Here is a 9,987-nt window from a genome sequence, read left to right on the forward strand (position 1 = left end):
GCGAGTTCTCGGCTCTCGTTGTAATCGATATTCACATGACTATTATCGTTACGTGTTTGGCGGGGAGAAATTTATTCAGCTTTATAAATTGCTTGACAACGAAATCGGAATAATGCCGATGCGTCGTAACCATGATTTCTCATTTACTTTCACTATCCCGCAACAACACCTGCGTAAAGATGATTTTAGAAAAGCGAATACGAACATACGATGCGTGACACGTATAAACCGATAATTTCATCGCGAATTTTCACAATTTTCATACCGTTTCTTACATTTCGTTTTCTGCTTCTGCAGAGAAAACAAACTAAATAACACCGCCTCTTTTTTCCCATTTCTTTCAATGAAACACAAAGCGATCGCACTTGTAGCCTACGGTCGTGCGGTTAAAAGTGTTTCTCGAGCGACGAAAATTAGAAACATTGACGGTGAAAAGAAGAATAACGAAAAGAAAAAAAAAAGAAAAGAAAAGAAAAAAAAATGGAAGGTAAAGAACTGATTTTCCCATCCTTTCGTAGACTTTTTTCGCAACGACAAAGAACCCAGCAGACCCGCAGTTTTACGGTCACGGAAGAGAGCGAAGAAAGAGATGGGAGTGAGTGAGGTTGAAGAAAAGGTAGTGAGTGGCGAGAATTGAAAATGGAAACTTAAAGACAAAATGGAGGCTGCCATTGGCAGCAATTTTCGCAAATTGCGTCCCTCTAAGTGCGGACGGATGAATGGAGAACGTTGAATGGAAAATGGGTAAGGTTTGATGCGCCGTGGTTCAGGAACGGTTTTCAAGCCCCAGGGTTTCCGGCGTCACGTGACATGCTTAGACAGCGCTTAATCGCTCCCTCCCAATTTCCGGCTGTAATATGTCCCCGTTAATATTATTGCATCGAAACCAGCGGTAAACTAAACTCCCCATGTCGCAAATCCACTTATCTCAGACGCCCAGTGTACAAACTTCATCCGCGAGATGAATTCACCGGCAGGCAGTTTCAACTTGAAACAGAACCCGGGTACAGACTTCCTAGACGCCCGAACTTCGTGCCGGAATTCAATACTGCAGCAGCCTTGATCTCAGAGTCGTTGAATAAAAAATATCCAGACCGTCGCTTTTGATATTTTTTTTCGCTACGCCGACCGTTTTCAAAATGACAAAAAAAAAACCGGCGTTTCACAAACCGTGATTCGGGAGTAAGGTGTTCTGGAGATTTTGTCATTAAACTCAAAGTTTAGCTCCAAATTTCAGCTTGGTTTACAATTTTTTTCAAAAAATCTCCAGCACCCTTCGTTCCCGAGTTATAAGCGAAACAAAAAATTTTGACGATTGTTTTCGGCGTTATTTGATAGGCCGTAAATTTGGAACGAATGGTGCTGGAGAATTTGTAAAAAGCAATAAAAATTTCAGCAAATATTTCAGGCTAAATTTCGAGTGTTTTTGGAACCCTTTGACGCATTTCGTTTCCTACTTGTATCCCGTTGAAAAAAAAAAAAAAAAAAAAACAAATAAATAAAATAACAATGTCCTTCGCGATGTTGAAACTTTGTTTTTTTTTTTCCTACAATTTCATTTGATATCTTGTAATTTGCTAAAGCGCTAATTAAGAGCAGGGTGAAGTAAAAAATGGAAAACAAACATAAAACGCTGATGCTAATGAAAGCTTTATTTGTGCACCTGCCGACTTTCAGTGAAATATCGTGATTCCGTCTGACACACTGCTGCTGCTGCTGCTGCTGCTGCTGCTGGCTAGTGATTACACGAGGTAAACATTATTTAACCGGGTACATCCGGTGTGGAAGCGAGCGCGGAGCCATTCAGGGATTATCGGGGCTTTGAGGTATGGATTACTCCATGCGTGTCACTCTGAAACTTTTTAGTCGAAAATAGCGTCTTTCATACTCGGGGTTACTCTAAAAAAAGCTGTTTTCAATAATCCCTCTACCCAAGATAAGGCTAATCTCTGTGAAGCAAAAAAAAAAAAAAAATCAAAAAACAGGGTAATAGAAACTCTGGCGACGCGTCAAAACACGAGTGGAAAAAAAAATAATATTACACTCTACGCTGAAGAGAAAAGAAAGAAGATAAAATGAAAAAAAAATGTATAATAACGATAATTAGTGACACGAGCGAAAGCTCAAACTTTTTTTCAAATCCCCTTTGTAGTTCGTTCGCACGCGTTAAAAATTGTTCTACATTCGGGCGCAATAGCAGAAAAGTGGGTCAAATTTTTTCATTTTTCACAAATCTCCAAGTATTTCACAGAGAAAATTCTTATATTTACAAAACTTTTCAATCCCTGAACATTCAAAAGCTCCTTGGAATTTCATTCAAGCCCAGCGTGGAATTTTTCTCCGGAATTCATTTCAATCAAAATCTCGGTAAGTAATTCTGAAAATCGTGAATGAAAACGTAGTTGGAATATATCGGCGAGAAACGGAATATCACGAATCGCGAATTTTTCCTCTACCGCTGCTTCAATTTTGCAACGCGGCGTCGAAACAACGGCATCAACAGCGTACACGACCCCGAGGCATTTTTTCCTTTTAACAATGTTAATGGCCCACTAGTTGGGCTGAATTCTAGGATACAACGAGCACGTGTGCTTTACCTACGAACACGCTCTTTGCTCATTAAATTTCGCAATAATACGCAGTGCCAACGAGAGTAAAAAAAACAACGCGATCGTTTCTCGCTGGGAAAGCACAACTTCCGACCGATCGATGCAACCTGCAGCGTAGAAAACGCAACAGCCTCGATATTGCACAGCCGCGCTTTCGTCTTTCCTTTGGATGTTACACCATTTTCTGTGTTTCAAATTTTATACATAATTTCGCAAATTTCTCACTCTATTGTCTAAAAAAAAAAAAAAATAAAAAAATAACAAAAGATGACAAACCATGCGGTATACAATTTACATATATTGTCAGCAAAATAAATATACAGAATCGTCTCCGCCAATTTCAAAAATAAGTCCAAATCTACAGAAAGCGTAAATTTCGGGTGAAGAAAAAAAAAAAGAAAAAAAAAAAACGCTCGCAACTTTCTGGGAAAAAATGTCCAAACGGAACACAGTTCATTCATTTATTTATTTATTTTTTTTTTTTCATTTAAAAATTAATATTTTCATCATCTTCATTTGTTCTCATTCATCGATTACAAATGCAGAATGGTTATTGTGTTGCCGACGTCAAGTAACGAGCGATGATTTTTGTTTTTTTTTTATTCTTTTTTTGAAAATCGTTCTAGAATATTGTGTCGTGATCTATTGTTAGGAAGAAAAAAAAAAAAAAAAAAAAATTATAGAATATAAAACTAAACAACACCCAGTGAATAACTTGGGCGAAATTTCCACCGCCGGCTGACAATGAGTCGACAACTTTTTTCGACTTTTTGCAATATGACCAAAGCACACGTTCAGCGTGCATCGCTGCAGAAGAGCTGCAAGCCCGGTGGTTTTACGATGAAGTTAGATACACGTAACTGACATAACACAGAGTCACGGAAAAGCGTAGGTCGGAGGTTTGGAGGCGGCCACAGTTCGCTGTACAGGAACAATAAGTTACCCGGACGGCACACTGAACTTTACGAGCTGCTACACAATGAGCACTGCGGCTCTTCGGTATACCATAGAGACAAACAAGACAGCTTGGGATGGATATAACCGTATTGAATGCATACAGGGTACAGCTTCCGACGGCCGAATTGATCCGTCTTCTCTTGAAATTTAATGCGCACGCGCTTCGATACGAGAATAATTGTTTGTCAGGGCAGGCAACTGTCGGTAATTTAAACGAGAGTTCGCCGCGATGTACGTAACCTAAAAAATTTTAACACGCGTTGCTCTCCGACAACTTCGGCAGTTGGCCGGCGACGGGTGTCAAAATTTTTGAGGTTACGTTCACGACGGTTGGTCACCCTGGCATGCAAATCTTCTCGGACTTATGCGCATGCGCGTTAAGTTGTCGGCAATTCACTCCGTACGCGTATACATACATTAGAGTGTTTGAGAAAATGAAATGAAAAAATTACTATTCGTATACGTTTATTTTTTTCTTTTTTTTCCCCCGAGATCGGGAATTTTTTATTTTTTTTTTAATTATCACTTAGATTAATCTTAAAGAATATTCGCACTTGTAATATTAAGTCTACGTGTATCTGACGAGTTTTTCATTATTAATTCAAGTAACTCATAAGACGAAAATTCCCTAATTTTACTTCTTCTCCTTTCATTTTTTATTACTTCTATTTTATAGCTCGATAATCGATCGGAGACTTAATATTACAAGAATAAATTTTCTTTACGATGAAAATTGATATTTTTATTGACGTGATCAATAAAAAAAGTTTTTTCCCCTCGCTTATTGTATCGTTCATAAATTGACGAAAATGTAAAACAGAAAGTAAAAAATCAAATGAGGACGATCCTACGCATAACGCAGGACGATCATCTTTTTCCACAATCTTTCTTGTAACCTAAACAATCTTTTTAGGGGGGCTGCCACGCTGGAAAATCACCATTTTCTTTTTTTTTCCAACCACCCGAACCATCCATCCATCAAACTTGGCTTATCGCACATTTCGCCATCCCCCAAATTCTTTCGGTCCTGATCATCTTGCTGCATAAAAAATGTGTTTTTTTTCGATTGTCTAATTCTGTCAATGAGATAAAAATTCGATTATTCATAAGGATTTCTTCTCATTTCCAGTACCCGAATATCTTTTCTCAAATATTTATGCTAATCCGTGCAAGTAAATTATCCGTTATAACGTTCTAGGCGCATTTTCAGGCCTCGAAAAGTCGGAGAAATTTTCTCTCAAGTTTCAAGTGAATTATCTTTACAACTTACGAAATAAAATTCTCCGAATTGTACAAATTTTCGGGTGAAAAAAAAAAAAATCCCAAAAATCCAAGACATCCGTTCAGTTCAAAACTTGAACTTCATACAGGGAATAATAATCTTTTGTTATTAGTGAATTGTTTTGTTTTTTATTGTGTTTTTCCATATTAAAACTGTGCAATTTTTTCATACGTACAATTGTTTCACATAAATCGATCGATTTCAAAGTAAAATAAAACGAAACAACATCGGAGCGTAATAAAATTATTCTAGCTGAATTCTTTTGCAGTTTCATTTTTACGTTACACTTTTCCGCTCGACAAGTTCGACGGAGTGAAGACAAGATTTTTCCATTCTGTCTACACGAGCAGGAAGAGTGCAAGAGGAGAAAAAAGTGGGTAAATAAAATTTTGCTCGATTCAAATGCATTCGTGTGATAACGCAGCGAAACGATTGCAAGCATTCCGCATGGCTACGTGACGCCACAGGTGCCGGACGGTTATTTTCCCGTCACGAAAAGATTTTCTGCTATTCATGGAATATATAAATTTACACAAATACGGCGACATCTATATTTATAGATCAATACGTCCTACCCTGATTGAATTCGACGTCAAAGCTTCAAGTTGCATATCGCTGAAAACACATTCCCTTTCATAAAACATAGATATTAAACAGGAGACGAGGTTTTTGAAAAAAAAAATTCTCACCCAAAATTTCGTCACCCTTACGTAAGACTGTTCCTCGAAATTAATAAACAACACCTATATTTGGATAGGAAAATAAAAGTTATAACCTGTTCATCGAACAAAATTCGCGACTGGATTATCAAAGCGGGAGTAAATTTTCCAAACCTCCGATTACTTTCGATATTAAAATTTTGATTGGTAAATTAATTGGAAAAAGACAATCAGAATTTGGATGATCCTCGATTATAATCCCAAGCTATATTAAATATTTATCTTACGATTGGTTCGAACCTTTTTATTTTCATTGACGTTGCATGAATCTCTTCGACGTTGTAAGAGTTAACGATCGCGGAAATTTTCATGAAATTCTCGCAGGCTTCATTCGACCCACTGATCTCCAGGGTTTTAGCTTGTACTCTCCGCACACAGCCAAAGCCGTTAAAGTTGCCTGGCCCATAAAACAGGTACACCATGTATCTCACAATGGCTTATGTATATTCCTATACGTTCTATGCCGATGCAGTTTGAGGAGGATCCGGAAGCGATGGCAGCAGCCGCCTCTTGTTTACTGAGGATAACGAGTTTCAGAAGCTTGCAATACACGCTACGTATCGATAAATTTTCTATCAACTTATCGCAAATTTACTTAAACCCGCACAAACACGGACCTAGACGTATGCATGTATATGGAGCATTCCACGTCCATATACCTTCACCACCTTCGATTTTCATCATTTTTCATTAGGATCTTCCTACCGACCAAAATGGGTCACGGGAATTTTTACAGATCTTCTTTAACCGATGGTGAAATTTATGTACTGTATATAAATTTATAAACAATCACAAAACCAATTTTGGAAACGCCATTTAATATTGTGATTGTCGAGCATCACACGATAATGGGATCTCCATGTTTAATGTTTTGAAAACATCTGACGCAAAAAAAAAAAAAAAGAAAAAGAAAAATTCTTGCATGGAAAAACTGACAACTTGCGAAAAAATAATATTAAAATTTGAGATCCCATCATCGTGCGGTGGTTAAAAATCACATTTCAAATCATAGGACCCATGGAAATTTTTTTCAGATTCTTAAGAATGGCGTTTAGCGAATTGGCTTTTCAATGTTTTTTTCAAATTTTACCGGTGGTTAAAAAAATCTCGTAAAGGCTGCTAATTTGACGTCGAATGCCTCATACATGTATATATATATATCGAGTGTATGTATACAATGTATCAGTGGCAAAGGGCTTTATATACACAACGTGGGTCATCTTCCAGCCTTGAATAAACAGTCAACCGTGTTCCTTCGATTTAATCGTGCTTTAGGATTGCAGTTTCCTTTCGTTTTTGTTCATTTTCCTAGGATATGTAAGAAAATAAAAAAAAAAAAAAAACGAATTCATCGTTCAGTAAAAATGAAACGTTTATACGGTAACGGATTACGGAACAATCATTGGCGCAAAATATATATATATAAAAAAGAAAAGAAAAAAAAAAAAAAAACGCTTAATGTTTTTCGCAATCTTCACGAGAATCATGGTTTAATGGAGAAATAGTTACAACGTTTGGAAAGTTGACCATAAACTGTGAAAGTATTTGAATTCAACGTTGATAAGGTTGGAAAAGTTTTATTGCATTTTTTCAAACATTTGGAAGAAAAAATTTCCAAAACAAAAAAAAAAAAGATAATAATTTCATCGTTTCTTTTCGAAGAAAAAGTAAGATCTCAATTTTACATTTATAATGTACATGGTATACATTGTATAAATTTTTTTTTCATCTTCAAACAAATATGTATTCCTGCTATCTGTATAAATTAGCAAGTATTTTGCAGATAAATTAGCAATCAACGAAAGTATTTCGGGGGGAAGAAGAAACTTAAAGCGGAACTTTTAAGGGCGCGGGTCCAACTCGCCTTGAATTCTGAAAGATTTACCAAGTTTTCTTGATGGTTTGTTTGCTTGTTTGCTTACTTGTTTGCTTGATTGTTTACCGCTGACTCAGGCTTGTTCGTAAAATATCGTGAGCATAAACACAGAATGGTCGTAAGATTGTATTGGACAAGTTTTAGATGAGTTGGTGAAAAAAAGTTTTCCAAGCCCGAAAGTTATTGGTCAACAAAAACTTGTGACACATTTATTTAATAAAGTCAGATTCGATATTCGGACTGATATTTTGGTATCATTTTATTTTTCAAAAAAAAAAAAAAAAAATTTTTTTTTTTTACAAGAGATTGATTTTCGTATTCTCATGCAACGAAATATTCCATCAAATAATTGCATTTGGGCCCGGAAAAATTTGATTTATCTGAAAATTGAATTAAATTCGAATTTATAAATTGCGTTTATCAATACTCACGAAATCATGAGTGGTAAAAAAAAAAAAAACTGATTCCAGGGCTTTCATGATATCTAGGAAAAATCGGAAGATTATTTCCGCAACTTTCGGTACACAGAAATTTTAGTCCAAGTCAAGATTTTCCTTCGAAAAGATCACGAGCACGCGGATCTTAAAGCATAGACGGTATAAATCCTGTCGGAAAGCTACGTGCAGCATCAGCGGCACCTAAAACACAAAGTTTATTAGCAAGACGCGGCGTCTGTTTTTTGTCACAGTGCCGATGAAACGAGGGAAAAGCACTAAACTATCTTTACGCCTCGTGTCGTCAGCTACCTGACTTACAGCCGGCGGTGAGACGTTAATTCTCCGGGTTCGTAGCTGGGTAATTTCGAAAATTCAGAGCGTACCGTCAAACTCCTTTGATACAAGTACTTGTTGATTATTTCCATCGCCAAATTTATATACGGATAATAAATTTGAATGAAGAAAATCCGCCTCTCAATTCGGGATCTCGTCTGATTTCGTTGCCACTCACTTTGATCGTAATATAAATGGGAAAAATAATTATCTGTGTAAAATTTCAAACACGCGTCGCAGTTTTCTTTTTTTTTTTTTTATACGCGAAGATTGAGAAATTTGAAAAGGATCGGAGAGAAGACACTTTTGTTTCTAAAAATAAGAACTGTGTTCCTTGATACAAACTGCAAAAATGTTTCAACGTCGACTGGAAAATTTCCATCGAAAAATCGTGAGCCCAAAAAAAGAAATAAAAGAAAACTAAATTTGATTCGTCAACGGTAGTTGACGCGAAAAAATATTCATTTCAATACGATCCTGTGTGAAAATTTTGAAATAAAAAATAGCGAACTTTTTTTCTCACCGGTACGATTGGACGAGCGAAAGATTGGCGAGAGAGCGAGATAAAAATAAGCAAACGAGGATCAAGATAAGGATAAACTCGCGTCTTATCGGTCGAAACTGTAGGACTCGGAATTTGTTCGTCGGCGATTTACTCGGCATCATCTCGAGATCGTTAAAGGGAATAAGGAGAGAAGGAGAAGGGTTTGACCGACGGTTCAAGGTATACGTAGACGAGTTTCCGAGCCGCGGAATCCCCTCGTCGTAATTCTGTCAGATGCTGGAAGCTACGAGGCGTTCCTGGTTCCTGGAGCTTTCCCAGCTTCCACTTTCCACTTTCCACTTTCCAGCTCCCGGCTACAAAGGAGAGTGTTTGCTGAACGAGGAAAAGTTCTCGGACAGGTCCGTTTTGGTTAACTCCAATGGGTAATTGACCGTGGGACATTAGAGTGGATTATTAACGGCGGGGTATATCGTGTACGTAGCTCGCTGGGAACGAATGCCCCAGAAATAACAAGCGACGTAAAAATAACCCAAGCAAAAATAACCAATGACAGAAATAACACGAGCAAAAATAACCCACGACAAAAGTAATGTAAAACAAAAATAACCCAAGCATAAATTCACCAAAAACTTGCAAAAAGAAGAGCCGTTTTTTTTTTTTTTTTTTTTTTTTTTTTTTTTTTTTTTTTTTTTTTTTTTTTTTTTTTTTTTTTTTTTTTTTTTTTTAAACTTAGACTCACCCGCACCACTTGGAAAAATTAGTTGATTTTTACAAACTTTGTCAAATTTAAATAAACTTTTTTCCAAGCATAGAATCGAATGGGAAAATATTTTTATCGCTATGTTTGATGAAAATAATTTTCGACAAACGCTATAAATAATAATTGATTCAAACGTGAGGTAAGCAATATGATGCAACAACAACAACAACAACAGCAACAATGAAGCACAAAGAATCGGTATATGAAAACTGCTTAGATATTTCAAGCAAACTTATTTTTTCATTGTCCTTAGATCGGAGTTTAAATTTTTTTTCAGGAAGCAATAATATCGTGAGGAATAATTTTTTAAGCAACGATCAGAAAAAAAAATAAGTCTTGAATTTCTTGTCACTTCTGTAACGGTAAATATTTTCAATAATTTTCTGTACAATTATTTAGTTGAAATAGATAAAATTCTAGTTGAATAATGAATTTTAAGATTTGACGATTTTTCCACAACGCAACGGACGGTACCGTTTTTTTTTTTGTTTTTTTTTAAAAAACATTCT

Source organism: Neodiprion lecontei, chromosome 3, assembly GCF_021901455.1.
Source record: "Neodiprion lecontei isolate iyNeoLeco1 chromosome 3, iyNeoLeco1.1, whole genome shotgun sequence".
Taxonomy (NCBI): domain Eukaryota; kingdom Metazoa; phylum Arthropoda; class Insecta; order Hymenoptera; family Diprionidae; genus Neodiprion; species Neodiprion lecontei.